Below are 18,221 nucleotides of genomic sequence, written 5' to 3'. Positions count from 1 at the left end.
AAGCTAAGCTGCTATTGAATCACACCACACTAAACACAATTAGAACTCGTTACGTATTTCTGAAAGAGGGACTTCATAGGACAAGGAAGACGTAAGCCCGTTTTGAGGACAGTGAAAACGCGCTATACAGATAAAGTAAATTGTGTGAAAAATACCACATTTTTTTACATGTGACACATGAACACATGTTATATTGCGCACTGTAGACAGAAAGAACGGGACCTTTAATATGGAAGTGAGTGGGATCATCAACTGTGTAAAAATGTGTTTAACAAAATAAAGAAACTCATACTGGTTTAAAATACATGAGGGTGAGTACATGATGATTTTTGGGCGAACTGTCCTTTAAAGGTGCAGTGTGTAAATGTTAGCGGCATCTAGTGGTGAGGTTGCGAATTGCAACCAACGGCTCAGTCCACTGCTCACCCCTCGCTTTTGAAACACAAAGAGAAGCTACAGTATCCGCCACCAGACAAACATGTCATCGTCGGAGACAACTTAGTAAAAATATTCCGTTAAGGGCTTCTGTAGAGAAAGGCGGCACAAAATGGCGACTTCCATGTAAGGGGACCCCCGGTGTATGTAGATAAAAAGGTCTCATTCTAAGGTAATAAACACATAACGGTTCATTATGAAAGGTCTTTATACACCCCTGATAATATAGTTTTGTATATTATTTTGCATTTCTGTCAAAAAATCCTTCTAAAAATTACATACTGCACCTTTAAAACTGTAACTCCAGTATACAGTATGTAAGAGAAAACGTGTATGTGGTTTTGCTGGTTTGTCCGAGTAAACCTCTATGCCCACCAATATTTTGGTTACAGGCCAACACAAGGGACAAATCCATGCTGCACTTCAGTCTAGAAGTTATTCACTGTTATTCACTGTGTGCCGGTTTGGATTGTGTGCGTGTATGGGTTTGTTTATGTCTGTGCAAGGAGAGGTCAGTCTAAGATAGAAAAAGAAAATCTAACAAATACAAAGGAAACCACTAGAGACCGGGCATGCAGACGGTGTTTTTTGGTAAAAAAACATATTTCCTCTTTCATCTCAGCTAGAAAAGCATCAAAAGCTTCAGTAAATCAAAGCTTTTTATCATCTCCTTATTATTTCTTTTCAACTCCAGTGGAGGTTTTCAGCTACTTAAAATTGCACCATAGTTGCTGATGATTGTCGAATTGGGCATTTATGCGGACAGCCGTAAAAACCCGCTTCTCAGAACCTGTCAGAACCAGCGCAGAGCATCTAGACGGGAACAATGATTCCATCAGAGTATGTGCAGTTCATAATTTTTGAGAAAGCCGTCAGTCTGTAAGTGATTACGTTATTTCATCTATTGTGATAAAACGTTCTGCTTTACAACTTGATAGATCAGAAAATATGACTGGAAAATTGCTCGATCGCGAGCAAAGCGTCAGAGACAATCACACTGTGTTTGTGCGTGTCGTGTGCATATATGTGTGTTCGCTTTAAGGTCGGTTGTGGAGAACGGGTGCTTGGCCTGGTGCCATGGGCTTGTACAGAAAGAGTCTGATCTCTGGCGTCTGTGTCTTCCTATTTACAGATCGATTCATTGAGCAAAAGATGACGTGCCGGAGAATGACAGGCCCGCCTCGGTACTTTTGGGTCTAAACAGTAAAAATGTAAAATTGCCATTGACAGAAAAGGTCAATTAGTAGTCTCTTAGTAAAGAAAGACAAAAATAAATAGGGTTTGTCATTTACAATTTGCTAAAACAGCAAAGCTGGTGGTGACCTAAGACTTTTATATAATACTGTATAATAATAATAATAATGGCTGAAGTATAGGTTTATTTAGGTGTTTACGAACAGGCAAGCACATACTGTTATGTTTCACCACAAATTGCGCCTCACCTCAGTTGCTCAGACTTTTGCCATTACACAACCATACAATATCCAAAACAAACAATTTGGGTACAACTTTATACATTTTTGTATCTATATTCTAGATCTATTAAAGCCATGCGGTAGCTTTCAGTTGGAAAAAGACTCAAATTCCCTCACAAATTTCTCAAATCTCAATTGTATCCGTGCTCATTCACAAGGCACCAATAGCATTTACCCCACTGATGTTAAACCTGCCATGCCATATCTTGACATGGCATATGTGAAGTTTTTCAGAGACCGTATTTTGGTCAGTTCTGGTCCCAAAGCTAGCTTCAGAAAACAAGTGTAAAACCATTCACTTTCATTGTTGGAATGACATAAAGGTGTAAATTATAACAAATTTTTCATTTTCGGTTATACTGATTGATACAACCCCTTACATGTTGGCCATTCATCTTAGCAGAGTCAGCTCTTTTGCAGTTCTCAAAGGGATTTTTAATAAAAGAGCAGTCTCACCTTTTCAAAGCATTGTTTTTCTCTTTTGAGTCCTGTCAGAGAGTCAAAAAGCTGCCGACAGTCATTCACCTGGAGCGTGATGATGTGAGTTCAGCGTAAGCGCTCCTCTGTCAGCTGTCAATAGAGATTGACAGCTATTGAGCTGAGAGGTCTTTTATTTATTTTTTTGTTCTGACTGATGACAGCAGATGATCGTATGAGACTAGAGGAGAAATATATCAGACAAAAAGACATGCTTTTAATAAACCCGTTTTGATGTTTGTTGTTGTGATAAATTAAGATGTCAATCCCCTTTGATTCCTGGAGCCATTCCTCAGATCAAACACAGATGTTTTAGCCAAAACCTGGAGCTTTAGAGATTTAATGGAAATACACAGATATATAAATATATATATATATATAAGCTGGGTTAAGAATGCTATAGTGGTTTTTTGAGGTAATGCAACCTTGTTATGTGTAACATCAAAGGACTTTGCCCTGGGCTAAACAAAGTCAAGTTAAATATACAGTTGTGCTGGTTGTGGATGAAGAGGTTGGCATGCTGTGAGTTCATTAAGATCAACCTGCTGAATGCATGCACACATATAACTGTCTGTAAAAGAAGTCATTTTGTAATTTTGAACTATTGATTGTAAAGAATCTTGTGCAGCCTTATTTATCAATCTCCCAAAAGCTTTTGATACGGTTGATACATTTTGTTAAAATATCTGTCTAAAATTGGGATGTCTGATAATGTTATTGAATGGTTTAAAAATTATTTGTCTAGTAGATATCAAAATGTCACTTGTGAAGGCATTATGTCAGCGTAGGCAGAACTAATTGTTGGAGTACCTCAAGGTTCCATATTAGGGCCTTTGTTGATTACAATCTACATAAATGATATTTGTACGAATGTAGATGCAGCTGTACATCTCTTATGCGGATGATACACAGTACTGCTAAAACTCTATAAAAAATAATATTATTCACTCCAGCAATGTACAGGATTTGCCTCAAATTATCACTCGAGATGACCAGAAAATTGAGTCATGTTATAATTATTTAGTTTTTTTACTAGATTATATGATTAAGTCCTTGTTGTCGCTACCTTTTAATCTGTTATACACTATGGAGATATTTTGTACCTGCTTTGTGTTTATGCATTATAGTCAGGATATTTTATTCAAATAAATGAATTAATTAATCAATCAGTAATGGAGCAAATAGGTTCATTATTGACTTGCTATTTGTGTGAGGATGTGGCATGTGACATTATAATGTAGGATGGTGTGACATCTGCCATGTGACAAATACCTTGACACTGTTATTTCTCATGCGGTCCACCTACCAGCTCGGTATGATGCAATGATAGTAGAGCATGATGGGAAATAGTTTTGCTTATTGTCCAACTTGTTACAGAATTACAAGTCGATGCCGTCGTGCTGGGTTTTTGTAATATTGATTGTGATATCTGCCAGTGCAGCTCTAGATTTACAACTGTAATAAGATATTGTATGTCAATAAAACAGTATGATATGAGAATGTCTAGCAATCATGAGCTAACTGTTTTGCTCTTTCCACTAAAGAACATTTTGGAGGAATATTGATGATAATTAAAATTGAGGAATATCAATATCTACTTAGGTGTTAGGTGCATCTTCACACTTAAATCATGTTTAATTGAATGTTTATTTTAAAAAGGAAAATGTAAACAGGTATAGGTGAGGAAAAGAGCTCATTGGGTGTGATTTCAACGGCTTTGTGTCGATAACAAACAAGAAACAGGGTCCCCATAGGGGAAATACACAAAGCAATTACGTTGAGAGAAAGTTGCCTGGAGAACCTTGTTAAAATTTAATAAGCCCAAGGTTCTTTTCGTGCCGTTGTTCTGTGATGGCAGAACATTATGTTTCCCAATTCTCTAATTAAATCACGGAGTGAGGGGAGAAAATAAAGATAAAAATCAAAACAAAAATAGGGTTTGAGTTGCTTTCTCTCATGTTTCTGACATATTTACAGCATGCTACTGTAAATAGCATTTTTGTGACGTTTTGCCTTTTTTGTCTGCTTAGTTTTATTGTTAGTTTTAAAACCCAAAACTGAACAGATGTTTTAGTATATTTACATTTTTGCTTTTTGGTTGATGCTTTTATCCTTACAGTTCATTTTATCTGTACATCTTTATCAATGTGTTTTCCCTGAATTGAACCCATACAGGAACCTTAATAGACATGCATAACACACAGCCTAATAAGTCTAATACGACATTAAAAATCAGATATTTTAATTTAATTTAAACCTAATTTTTAATCATGATATTAAAAAAATAGTTCACTCCAAAATATTTTTTTTATAATGAATCACTTATGCCTGTGTCATTCCAGACCCAAAAGTCTTTCATTCCTCTTCAGAAAACATTTTTTGTGTGCAAAGAAAACACAAATAATCATTATATTCAACAATTGGTTTTCTCGTGAACGCGCCAATGAGGAAAATAAGGAACAAATTATTAAATAAAGTCGTTATTTTTGTTTTCTTTGCGCACAAAAATGTTCTTGCTTATTTTTTTAGCAATGTCTTTTATTCTTTACTGGAATTGAATAGTGTCAGTGGAATAGCAGTCTCTGGGACAGTTACACGGCTCACGGTTTTCATCAAAACTATTTAAAAATGTATTGCGAAGACAATCAAATGAGTTTTGGAATGACACGGGGGTAAGTGATTTATGATAAAATTTTCATTTTGAAGTGAACTATTCCTTTAAAGTCATTCTGGGATAACATTGCAAGCCAGAAAAAAGCCCAAAAGAGCATTTTCGTCCGAAAGACTTTTATTACCGAAACAACGCGGCCGAAATGTTTTGATGACGCGACCTGCACGTGCTTGTCTGAAGCAACATGTCTGTGGTGTGGATGTATTTAACCACAAAAAGGCGCTAAAGTGAGCAGCTTTCTATGCCCATCAAAGATCGAAACTCTTTGTGTAAGCTTTAGAAAGAGTTGCGCTACTGTGTCTCATACAAAGTCCAGTAACATACATTTGGTGAATAGAGCAATGAAAAAAAAACGTAACGTTCGAATGTGGAGCGACTGTTTATGCTGCACAGTTTGGGATTCACCCTTGGTCTCTGTGTGTGTGCGCGTTTAAGGGCACTCAGTAGTGCATAAACGGAGATGCATTTCACAAAGCTAGAGAACATAAAATCATTCTGTTCTTGACAGGGCGCATACAAACAAAATGATCTCCACAGTATTATTTTTCTAATAAAAACATTTGTTTATGTCTTAAGTGTATGTATAGATTACAGTCAGAAACCAGTATGTGCTTATTTGGTCTTAAAGAGACGGTAACCTCAATTAACCTACTTAAGTCTGTGTCATTAATGTTAATCAAACAACCCAAGACTAAAAGAAAATCACTTCTGTAGCTCTAAAAAAGAGTTATGTTTAATTTATACAATAAAGACTTATTCATTTATTTTGATTTCTGTACCTAATGCTAATTTCAGACCTTACCTAATGTGCAACTTTGTTCTTTTTTATGAAAAAACTCAAAAAACTGTAATGCCTCAAAAAACTGTAATGTGATCCGAAACCGTGAGTTTTGTGATCCGTCACACTCCTAGTAAAGTTAGTACACAGTAATAGCCATAAATGCAATGGTACTAATAATTGGAATAATAATTTCTTTCGTTGTTTCGGTTTTTCGGCCTTGGTTTCTTCTTTTTCGGTTTTCAGTTAGTAGATCCCTAGTATTAACAGTGCATCAAGCTGGCAAATCTGGGATATACACTGTCAGAAAAAAATTGTCAAGAAATGGTCCCTACCCTACTAAAAAATCCACTATGACCAGCATTAGCTGGTAGCTGGTATTTTAGCTTGTTTAAGGTGGCAGTAGCTGGTTTTAAGCTGGTCCTCCCAGCCTGGCAAAGCTGGTCAAACTGGTTGGTCAGCTGGTCTTTCAACCTGACCAGCTAAGTCTAGCTAGACCAGCTTAAAAAGTGAGCAACACACAGCTAGTCCAGCTTGCAACACCAGCAATACCAGCTAAAACCAAGCTGTGAGACCAGCTAAAACCAGCTTGCCAGCTAATTAAGGTCTTAGCTGGATTTTTTAGTAGAGTTGTTCCCTAATACAAAATTAGGTAATGTGAACTAAAACTTGAGTATATTTAACAACAAAAAAATTAAATAAATAAATAAATTCAGTACACTTAATTTTAAGTTGATTTAACTTGAAATAATTTGTAATAGTATTAGTTCAGTCCAACATCTTCACTTAGATCTCCTTTTTATTATTTATTAATGTTACGTTTGGTTTAAAAATAGTTTTACAACACAAAATTCATTCATTAACTTCACACAAAACTGTATTTTAAAGGGGCCATGGCACAAGACTTTTTTAAGATGTCAAATAAATCTTTGGTGTCCCCAGAGCACATATGTAAAGTTTTAGCTCAAAATACCATATAAATAATTTATTATAGCATGTTAAAATCGCCACTTTGCAGGTGTGAGCAAAAATGTGCCGTTTTGGGTGTGTCCTTTAAAATGCAAATAAGCGGATGAAGTGCAAACACTGATCACAATGATGGTGTTTTTTTGCCATTGAAATGTAATTATTTTTTCTCTCTCTCTTTTTCTCTGCACTAAATGGCAATGCTGTGATTGGATAGTGCAGATTAAGGGGTGGTATTATTCCAATAAGAGCTCCTTATGACATCACAAGGAGAGACAAATTTCAACGACCTATTTTTTCATGTGCTTGTAGAGAATGGTTTACCAAAACTAAGTTATTGGGTTGATCTTTTTCACATTTTCTAGGTTAATAGAAGCACTGGGGACCAGAGTATGTGAGCGGAGTGGAAAGAATTTGCGCTCCGCGCTCAAAGCATGTCATAATTACTCCGCTCAAGCTCCGCTCTGGGTATACAATTTTCCGCTCCTCGCTCACTCCCCGCGCCGTTCTTACTTACGTATCGCTCCGTTTTCGCTCTACGGCAATTTTTTATAAAAAAAAAAAACGAATATGCAGTAGGCCTACTAAGAGAAGAACAGTAGCAGAATTTGAAACAGTAGCTAATATTAGCCCAACTTAGGCTATCATTTAGCTCACGTTTAAACAAAGCAAAACAAAAAATGTGTTGAAATTAAATAAATGATTAAATGAAAAACCTCATATAAAATAAATTATCAAACGAAAAACATTACATTAAATCAAAGAAAGAAATCACACACTAAAATATTCATTTAAACAAATACCCAAACGAAAAAATATAGGGCTACTGCCTTCACTTTATGCCAACTTTTATAGGCTATTAGTTATAGAACTATTCTGAACAAAACAAATGCTGGCTGGTTGAACATATTTTTATTTTATACGCAGTTATTAAGTGAAGAACATCACATACGGAAATAGTAGCTAATATTAGCCCAAATTAACCTATCATTTACATAACTTTTAAACAATAATGATTAAATGGTTATAACTTTTAAATAAATGATTAAATGAAAAACCTCATATAAAATAAATTAAACGAAAAACATAACATGAAATAAAAGAAATAAATCAAAAACTAAAATATTAATTTAGACAAATAGCCAAACGAAAAAATATAGATAGTCTACTGCCTTTACTTTAAGCCAACTTTTATATTAATACTAGAAATATTCTGAATCTGAACAAAACAAATGCTGGCTGGCTGAACATATTTTTAATTAAAGCTATATCTCCAATGCCGCATTCACTTTAAGAAAAACGAGCTTTTGCAGAGTGGCAGGTGCCAAGCACATGCGCTGAATTTCTCTCCGCTCTTGCACTCTCGAGTGTGCACGCAATTTATATCTCTTCAATCACTTCCATGCAATTGTTCTATATTTCCCGAAGTGTGTATGCGCTCAGACTGCGTCCTCTTGTGCATTCGCAAATCCATCAGCTCTCGCGCGCTCTCTGGAATGTGGGGCTTTGGTCCGAAACGCTCCGCTGATCACGCGCGCGTCAAACGGTCTCTGTGCGTTGCGCTTGGTGCAGAGTGCTCATGGGAGTTGTACTTTCCCAGTGTCGCATTGCGTATTGTTTATCATTTCGCATCTTTTAAGAAAACTACAATTAAAAATTATATTCAACCTGCCAAAGTGGCTAGTGGGATTGGCTGTCTTACCCGCCACAGCCGAAATCTACCCGCATTTGGCGGGTGTTAATGTCAGGCCCTGTATATAAATGTTTGTGAAAGTACTAGTGAGACAACAATACAAATGCAAAGGAATGCAAAATATGTTAAGAAACATTTTAAGTTCCCCTCTGTTTTCTCACAGTGGTTTGGTCCGGAGTCTGACGAGTCGTGACTCGTAACTGAGCAATAGTGGAGCGTTTTCGGAGCGAGAGAAAATCACAACGCTCCGACATTAAAAAAAAACGCTCCTCGCTCCTGGCAAAATTACGCCACTCCACTCCTCGCTCCGCTCCCACTCCGCACCGCTCACATACTCTGCTGGGGACCCAATCATAGCACTAAAACATGGAAAAAGTCAGATTTTCATGCCATGGCCCCTTTAACATGTATTGTTGAGAGAAATACAGTACAATGTGTCCATAAAATTATAATTTACAATATAACAACATCAATAATACCAAGAGCTTAAACCTCTATGACGTTTTATTAACAATTATTCAAGTAGTTTTGTGATAAAGCATAAAGTATCAAAATATTCAGGCGCAAAGGACTATGGGTACTTCTCACAACATGTACTGATAATAAGAGTTAAAAATGTACAGTAGTAGCACATTATTGTCCTTCACATTTGAATCCTTCTTATCGTGTGCGTGGTTGTTTGTGCATGAGTGGGTGTACGGTGGTTCAAACCTGTTGCTCTGGCCCACTGACTATGAGAGATAACAAGCAACAGCAGAATAGGAGAACATGAGAGCGTGCTCTCATTATTCCACCATCATTACCATACAGCGCACACACAAACATGTGCACACGCACACACACACTTTCATTGCTAATCTGCAGTAATACACTGCAAAAGAAAGGAAAGCATTCGGTAAGTCCTGCCATACTGTAGCTAATGCTAAACTCTAAATCTACCTCAAGTGTAAATTTTTGACCTGTAACATCAGAGCCGAGAGGCTTAAACACAACAGTTATTCCGACAGTTAATCCACTGATGTGATTTGTTGGACTCGGCTGGAAAATGTTTGAACTTCTGCCCCGCAGCAGCCTTAGGGTATTGAGCTAAAATTGCTTCTAATGCCTGGCGTATCATCCAGAATACAGGCGTGAGGTTTTTACAGGCAAGAATGGGTGGCTGTGAATGTTTGTAATATCTGATTTAGGGTTATAGCGGCAATGATCACGTTCTGCAAAGCTACTGGTTCAATAGCGAAATAAAACTCATATTCTATTGATCGGGCGTCTGTGGTGAGATACATCGCATTATGATTGAACTCACTAGTTTGATCTCTATTGGTATCATTGCCTTGGAAATTACATGCTGCTGATATACAGCCAAACTCTTTAATGTGTAAGGTGTTAGATGTACCCAATAGAAGTGATACACAATACGTGGCCTAGTATCTGTCACAGTACTGCTGTTTATCCGTAGCACACATTTAACAAGCAATTGTGTTAGTAATTAGGCAATTAGTTTACCGTCACCTGGTGTAAATTAGTTAAGGTTACATTGTCTCGGCACTGTGATTATAATGCTGCCTGAAACAATGCCACACATTTTGTCGCCTTTCTCGGTAACATCACGAAACAACACACCAAAAAAATCTGCTGAGTGCAGCTTGCACGCTACATTTGTGCCTCCTGCATGCTGGTTTTAACTGCTAATGTAGGTTGTGGAGGATGTGGCAGATATATTTACCAGGACTGTACAGCATTTACCATGTTGATCTGAGCTTCTAAATTTGCATTACATTTACATTAATGCATTTGGCAGATGGTTTTATACAAAGTGACTTACAGTGAATTACTGTACATACACTTCATCAGTATCGAACCTTTGGCTTGGAGCACACAAGCCATTCTTTCATCTTTGTTGTGCAGCTGGCTATGCCCAATTTAAATGCTCTTCTTTATTTTTTCCTCTGAACTTGATTTGTATTTCTGCTGCCATGATCAATAGGGAATGTACACAAACATCTAGATTCACTGGTTTTGTGAATAGATAATAAGCCTCATTTGCATAAAAAAGACATGCTTATTCATTGTAAAAAAATGCTCCAAAAATGGTCCTTAGCTGTCACTAGACCTTTGAAGGAATACTCTAGCCAAATTTCAAAATTAACGTACCTATGGCAACAAGGTCTCCAAGAAGGCTTCATTACTGGAAGCTAGTTATTATAGTTTATAAAGCTTGAAATATGGATATTTTTCTTACAAAGTCACATCGATTACCCACAGAAGATCTTTATTAACCCCTTGGAGCCGTGTTAATTACTTTTGTAAAGGATGGATGCATTTTTTTGGTGTTTAAAGTCAGAAGTTGTTTTGTGATCCCTGTTTTCTATCGCTAAAACTACAAAGGGCAAGGAAATTTACTAAAATAACTACAAATGGACATATCTATCTCGGATTGCTTGAGGGTGAGAAAATGATGGGTTAATTTTGCAACCTATTCTCCAACCCATACGATTGCTTTGGTCTTGTCCATTTCACCAAATACGACCAATAGATGAATATACTAAATTTGCGCCTCTACTGGCAGCAGGTGAAACTTAATATATTAGCGTATAAAATGATATGATGACATCAAGATTTTCAATTTAAACAATTTGGATAAATTGTATTTTATTATACATTACACTATTCCACCATTTAGGACAAATAACGTACCCACTTGTTTATTTTATGATATAAACACAGCATACAAAACAGTCACAACTTTTTAAAAATGTACTTAAAATATTTCAAGTGTACCGAGGTCAAAGATCGATTTATTTGAAAAAAAGATGCAAAATGATGACAATCCGCTGTAAATATCAGATCCGGTGTACGCGGATTAAAAACTGCCATTTTTAGGATTTTAGGATTTTCATTTTAGGAATAAAGCAATGCATCACGCCAGCACCTGACTTTAAAACATGTAACGTTAAAGGTGGAGTGCACAATGTTTGAAAACGCTTTGGAAAGGAGAGGGGCCACTACCAAAACACACTTATAGCCAATCAGCAGTAAGGAGCGTGTCTACTAACTGACATCCTTGTCGGGTTGCGTATTGGGTGGGTCTTTTAAAAGAAGGTCCAGATTCTGTTGGGGTAGGGGCGTGTTTGTTTAGGTGATTTTAAATATCAACATTGGCTTTCAAACATTGTGCACTCCACTTTTAATCAGCAATATATAGATGTGTGCTTTCAATGGTAACTTGACTGACCTGCTCCCTTCTTGGCAAATATTTCTGTGATTTTGCAGCATCTCGCTGCGTCTGTCTCTCTCTGCTTCTCCTTTGCGCTGCATATTTGTTAGATTAAGCTAAAAAAGTAGTGGATTGCCGCCGTTAGGTCATGTGGTGGCATTTTCGCACCGCGATTGACTGACTCGTAGATTTTAAGAGGTCCGTCATTCATTCATTCATTCATATTATTTCACATGTCAACCTGAGCTGACTGCACGGCTGGTCAGAACAGCCGCCAGGCCAAGATGTCCATGTTCGCTCCGCTCGGCCCCCCTGCGGATTGAAAAATGCGCTAAATCCATGCTGACTCAGATCAGGGGAGGAGCCAAAACTTGACGCAGCATGCCGCCTTTTCTAAAGAGTTTTTATAGGGGACTGAAGCGATCACAAATTAATGAATCAAATTATTTTTTATGGGGGCTGGGCAGAATTTTAGGCTGAAGCCCCCCTAAAAAGGGCCTAGTGATGCCCCTGCATGGTTTGTAATACTTTTATACTGTTTTATGCAATAAATACCTGTGACTCTACTTTAACTTACGTGTTGTGTTTTATATGGTTGAGAGGTGGTTGGGTTTAGGGTAAGGGTGAGGGTGGGATGCTCCAAAATATCTTTAAAACCATAAATGTTTATGAAACCGTTTCTAAATTTACAAATTTAAATGCAAAAACCCTTAAAACGTAACAACAGGTTGTATAAGCTACTGCTGCTAGAGGACACAAATCCCTTAATACGTCACTTTACGTCGTAATAAGGTGCTTGCACAAATGACTTATGAGGTCGTTATTTTATTTTTTATTTTTGGAGGTCTCTAATTTAGATATTTGGCTGGAGTATTGCTTTAGGAAGGTTTTAATATGTACCATTTAGGTACAGATATGTATATATTCGGTAGTATGTACCTTTAAGGTATTATTATGCACTATTTGATACCAGTGTGCCCCTCTGATGTACTAAAATGAACTCTTTAGTTGCAAGTAGTTTTTGAAATGGTGGTGTCCCAGTAAGAGCAGTGTTCAATACAGATGCTAGTAATTGAAATGCAGCACACATCTGCTTGAGTTTTTGTTCAACTGGATGAGTAAGATGGAGGAGTTTTTGAGTTGAGTGGCGTGTGAAAGTGCTCATTGATGTTTCAAAAGCATTAATGAGAACGTTGCTTTTAAATTTTCTTCACTATTTGAATTGAAGAGAAATTTTTGTTAGATCTAAATATTCATTCTCTTTGTATCGGAATAAGAGCGTCTTACTGATGAAACAAACCAATTATGCTTACCGCCTACTGCACTCTATACCTCAGAGTATCACGTTGGAGAGGCTTCTCAAAAGCACTACATTTAGGCTATGATCTCAAATAACTGCTGATGGTTTTCCCAGACGAATGCAGATTAATTGGCCGGTTTCTCTAGGCTGCCGTTGTTCATTTACTTTTGTTGCATGCATGCTGCAGTGAATTTGTGTTGTTTGCATGTAGGCAGGTATACTGTATGTGTGGGTGAGAGGTTAAGTTTAGACTCTCATGTATTCTTAGTTTTCACATCGAAACAAAAGCACTGTAACTTCTTCTGAAGAAAGTTATTCATTCACGTTCAGCTTTTGGCACTCACAAGTTTGGCATAAGGATGTAACGCACCAACTTGTGATTAAATGTTTACTTTATCGCGCTGAACAGCACGGATTAAGCGTCCCATTAGTGATATTGGTACAATTGTGTCCAACAGGGTAATAAGCCAGCTGCAACAAAAAATATTTCATTAATGTTCGTTTGAGTTGGCAGGACATTTCTTGAGCAGATGTTTCTAGAAACCCAAAATATATTTGTCGAACGTCAGGTGGTGCTGACTGATATCAGACTAAATGAGTTGATGTAGTCAATAGTAATGGGTAAGTTATTGTACTGCTGAGCTTCAAGCTTTTTAATTTGCATGTTCCTAATTAAAAAGACGCTAACCACCCTGAAGCTAATACAGAAGGGGGCAATAGTGTGTTTAAATATGTAACTATCCAATTTTATAATGATTTTAGCATATGGGACAAGTCAAAGTTAAGTTAATGAGTTAAGTTTGAGCTAATTTGAGGAAATGCAAACCTTTCGTGAGATAAAACGCTTTTTTATGGTATATTATTAATTCTGCATATTTATATTGAATTTCTTTTAAAGGATTTAATTGCACCTATTAAGATGACTTACAGTACCTGGATGAGGCTGTGCTTTTACAGTAGCTGTTGAAATAAAATACTTAGGAATGTTGCCACTGACCAATCAGAATCAAGCATTCCAGAGTGCTGTTTAATAACATGTGTTAATGAACTTACATGAACAAACAACAAACAATTGTATTGGTATTAACTAACATGATCAAATACACAGCAAAATCACCAGTGTTAAATTTTCAGGGATGGTGTTAAATACACAGTGTTGATGCTGTTTTAACACTATCTGGTAATAAAATAACACTGCCATTGCTAGGCCAGTGTTATATCCACGACAGTGTCAGTGTAAAACAAGGGTGTTATCAGATTTCACTCTGAGCGGTGTAAATCAAGCCACGCCTCCACTAAACATTTCCTGTCAGTGTCAGGGATTTTACCGCCATTTTCTTTCAAAGGAGGACTGAAGAGAGCAGGTAAATCTCATAATATTCACATGGTTTAGCTAAATTAAACTGTTATTTCTCTGTCTGACTCTACGCAGCCATTTGCCAAAAAACCTAAATAAGATATTTTTCCCATTTTATTTCCCCTTTGTTCGTTATTTGGTTCAGTTTAATCAGAGCTACCTTGTGTTACGTCGTTCCCTTGTTAGTTTGTTATAAAGTTAAACTTCTAGCTAAAAGTTTTAACCAAGAAGGATAATATTAACAGGAGATATGAATGAATGTAAGAATTGAACCATGATAAAACGCGACATGCACTACAAATTAAAGGTATGAAATTAAGTTAAATGAAAGCTCGTTTATTCACCACATGATGCTCGTTATGAGGTAATCATATAGGCTAGATACCGTGAGTTAACGAGGTCGTTTACATGCACGTGAGTGCACGGATATCGGTTAATTATTCAAATTACTGAAAAACACGGAGAAAACCGCAACCGCATCGTCATGTGTTTTTCTAAGATGTATGCAAACAGGGAAAATATCGCCAAACCAACAATTCATTTTACCTCAGAATATGCACAGATTGGATGCATTGTGTGTTGTAAGCTTTTCGTGGCGCTAGATGTCAGACAGATGCAAATAGCAAATACATACGAAAGTGTAAAACGTGTATGGCGAACATTTGTTTTTCTGTCATTATAGATGCTAGTTTGGTGAAAGTACACACTGAGTGCTTAAAATCATTCAGAAGAGATGCTGTTTTTAGGGCAGTTTATTAAAGAAGACCTGACATGGATGACTTCCAATGAGAAACGACTGCTAATACTTATATAAATTCATTACAGAAGGTAAGTTTATATATTTATACATATAAATCATTTTATTTGACATAACTGTACAGTTAACCAATCTTTTTAGTATATGTAGTTTTGTACATATTATGGTTATTAATCTGGCAAGAAAGTCACATGACCTGCTGCCAACTTTAATAAAAATATATTATCTTCTCATACATCGTTTTGCTATTGATATCATATTAAATAGCAATCAAATTGATTACTATTTTGAAAATGTATAATTGAAGATTCATATTGTCTTGAGTGCTGTTTTTAATATAAAAAGAATGTTGAGTTTTCAGAGTCTTTATTGTCATTTTTTTGTGATAGGACCCTCACCCTACCAGACTATATTTGAATACGGCATACCCGTGAATTCTGGAACTGTTATTCCTTAACCCAGTTTGGAGGATAAGAGCTTACCAACTAGTTATGTGAGTACACACAGTACTTTAGTACTGTACACTGTCTCTAACATGATTATACTGAGATGATTTTGATTCAAATAACGGTTAAAACTGCACCCTTTTTGGTATTTTCTTGACCCTTTTTGTCTTTGAAAATCTGCAGAAATATGCTGAGGTGATGTATTGCAAAATAGCCAACATACAACAATTAAAGGATAATTGCAGCCTATATCCTGATGAAGATATGGATGACCCTCTGTCTGGTCAACAGGAGTTTAAATATGGTAAGTGTAAATGGGTTTGCTACTTTTACAGTTTTAAAGTTTAACTGTATACTCATGGTGTTTAAATTGTGTTTTGCTAGGATGGGACAGTGATGTGGCAGCTCTTCCCTGGCTCATTTACCTCTTGCCTTCATTTGTGAAAGGAGGAAAGACTGGAGAGGGTCAATGTGCAACTGAAGCTACTGATTGTGCTGTGTAAGTTTGTGGGTATTTTGTTCTAGTTATTTATTCAGCAGTTAGTTTGCTTGCATTGTTCACTCTACGTAAATGCATACAAGTTCATAAATACACATCAAATACACTCTTTTAAAACACTTAGGTGATGAGCATCAATCCATGCTTTGAGGTGGATGGATCAGCACAGCCCTGCCTGCTCTGCTTTGGGAACAGAAGTTGCATCCAGAATTTTTGCATCATTCTGGACCAAAAAGCCATTCCCTGCATGATGAAGACCACTGATGCAGCCTTCCACTACTGTACAGTAAAACAACTACAGAACTAAATACCAGGTTGGAACGTGTTTAAGAAAAATGAAACGTCTTTTGAATTGAAATGTCTGTTTTGTTATGGAAAAATCTTTAGTATTGTGAAGGATAAGCATTTCTGCTTGCCGATAAGGTAATTGCATGTATTTTAATGTTCAAGTTTTTGAGTAGGGTGGCTAATTTTTTTTAACTCTCATTTGATTTATTAAAGACTTTATAATAAGTGGTTTTCATGTCACTGTGCTGTGGTATAAGATAACTTTCATTATTCCATACTGTATTCTGTTTCTAATTGTAGCTGAGGTATTTAAATAAGCAGTGTTAAATGCAAAGTGTTGTGTGTAAATATTAAATGTGATTTACTTTAATAAAAAGAGGTTTTGCAATATTTCTTGTCATTTTTCTTTTATAGAAACAACCCATTAGCAACAAAAGTGGCTATTACTCAGTATTTTAGCACTTAACATTGTTGAATTCACATTGCACTGGTGATGACCTTAAATTAGGAGTGTTAATTTTTAACACTGTATTTGTGTGCCAACACCAGTGTAGTGTGGAAACAACAATGAATAGTGTTGAACAAAGTGTAAAATTTAACAATATTGAGTGTTGAATTAACATATAATGGGTGTTGTTAAATTAACACTACACTTTTGACTAAATTAACACAGTGTAGTGTGGACACATATACACACTTTGCCGGTGTTAAATTTGACACTGTGGGTGTTATTTTAACACCAGTGATTTTGCTGTGTATTATTAAATGTTGTAATAATGCATTCGTCATTGTTAGTTCATTTTAGCTCACACATTAACTGATGTTAATGAATCGAATCTTATTGTAAAGTGTTTCCAATTTATTTCCCTGACGTGTCTGTGTGTGTGCGTTTGCGTTTGTTTGCTTGCGTGCCGAATCATTCTAGGTTAAGAGCTCCACTGGGTATTAGTGCCTGTTTATTTAGCAACTGAAGGACTCACCAGGGTCTACTTCAGCTTTGTATGAAATGATGAGATGACTACAGGGCTGTCTATGTGTCCATGGTTATTCCCGTCACCTTACATATGCAATCATTCATGCACCTTCCTCATATATCATATTTAATGTTTAAAATATGAAATCACATAAAATTACACATATGACACTCAGATATAACTTACAACCTACATTAGGTGATATGGGATGAATAAGTCCAGGTGTTTAATCACTGATGGGGTGTTTAAATCAATGTAGCACTCCAAATACAGAGAACTACATTCCCATTTACACATCATTTAAACATTTATGTTTAATACTGCAGGTGCAAACTCCCCACAAATATGATACACCCCTGCTCATTCAAAATGATTAAGGGAGATAATATTTACTGCATGGACATGTACTTTTACGTACTGTATGTAATTTTTTACTCTTTACTTTGCCTGCTTTAAGCCTGCAGTCTACTTTGGATTTGAGATGCACCGAAAGGAAAATTCTTGGCTGGAACCGAATAAAATGAAACACTCAGCCGAAGGGCAAATACTGAACAACCAAACAATTTTTCTTTTCATTTTCTTAATTATTTTGTAAATTCTCTCACCATTGTACAAGTTACATTTTCAGAATGTCCTTTTTACTATTTATTTCACATTATTTAACTTTTTTTTAACTTTCCAGCTGTCATTATAAGGCCTTTTTACACCTGGTCACTTCTCTGATCAGATAGATATAGATAGACATGTTAAAACTATTGCATTTACATTCGAGCACATAAATGAGTCTTGGATAAACAGATATTAATCCAACCTTCTATTCCCACACAAAATCCAAATAACCTATTACTCTGCCTTAAAGGAATAGTTCGGCCAAAAATTATATTAAACCCA

At 36.3% G+C, this 18,221-nt stretch overlaps 1 protein-coding gene and 1 long non-coding RNA gene across 2 annotated transcripts in view; both read left to right on the top strand.

The window, feature by feature from the left end:
- cdh13 (cadherin 13, H-cadherin (heart)) overlaps positions 1–18,221 on the top strand; it is a 469,469-nt gene that overhangs the window by 139,429 nt on the left and 311,819 nt on the right. The gene's annotated exons all lie outside the window — the stretch shown is intronic.
- Positions 14,380–16,733, top strand: LOC141349733 (uncharacterized). Its single transcript, XR_012357734.1, has 4 exons — positions 14,380–15,194; positions 15,753–15,873; positions 15,954–16,068; positions 16,193–16,733. It is a non-coding gene; the product is annotated as an uncharacterized lncRNA (long non-coding RNA).

Source organism: Misgurnus anguillicaudatus, chromosome 15, assembly GCF_027580225.2.
Source record: "Misgurnus anguillicaudatus chromosome 15, ASM2758022v2, whole genome shotgun sequence".
Classification (NCBI taxonomy): Eukaryota; Metazoa; Chordata; class Actinopteri; order Cypriniformes; family Cobitidae; genus Misgurnus; species Misgurnus anguillicaudatus.
The sequence above is the reverse complement of the archived record's forward strand: the minus strand, read 5'-3'. Positions and strand labels throughout refer to the sequence as shown.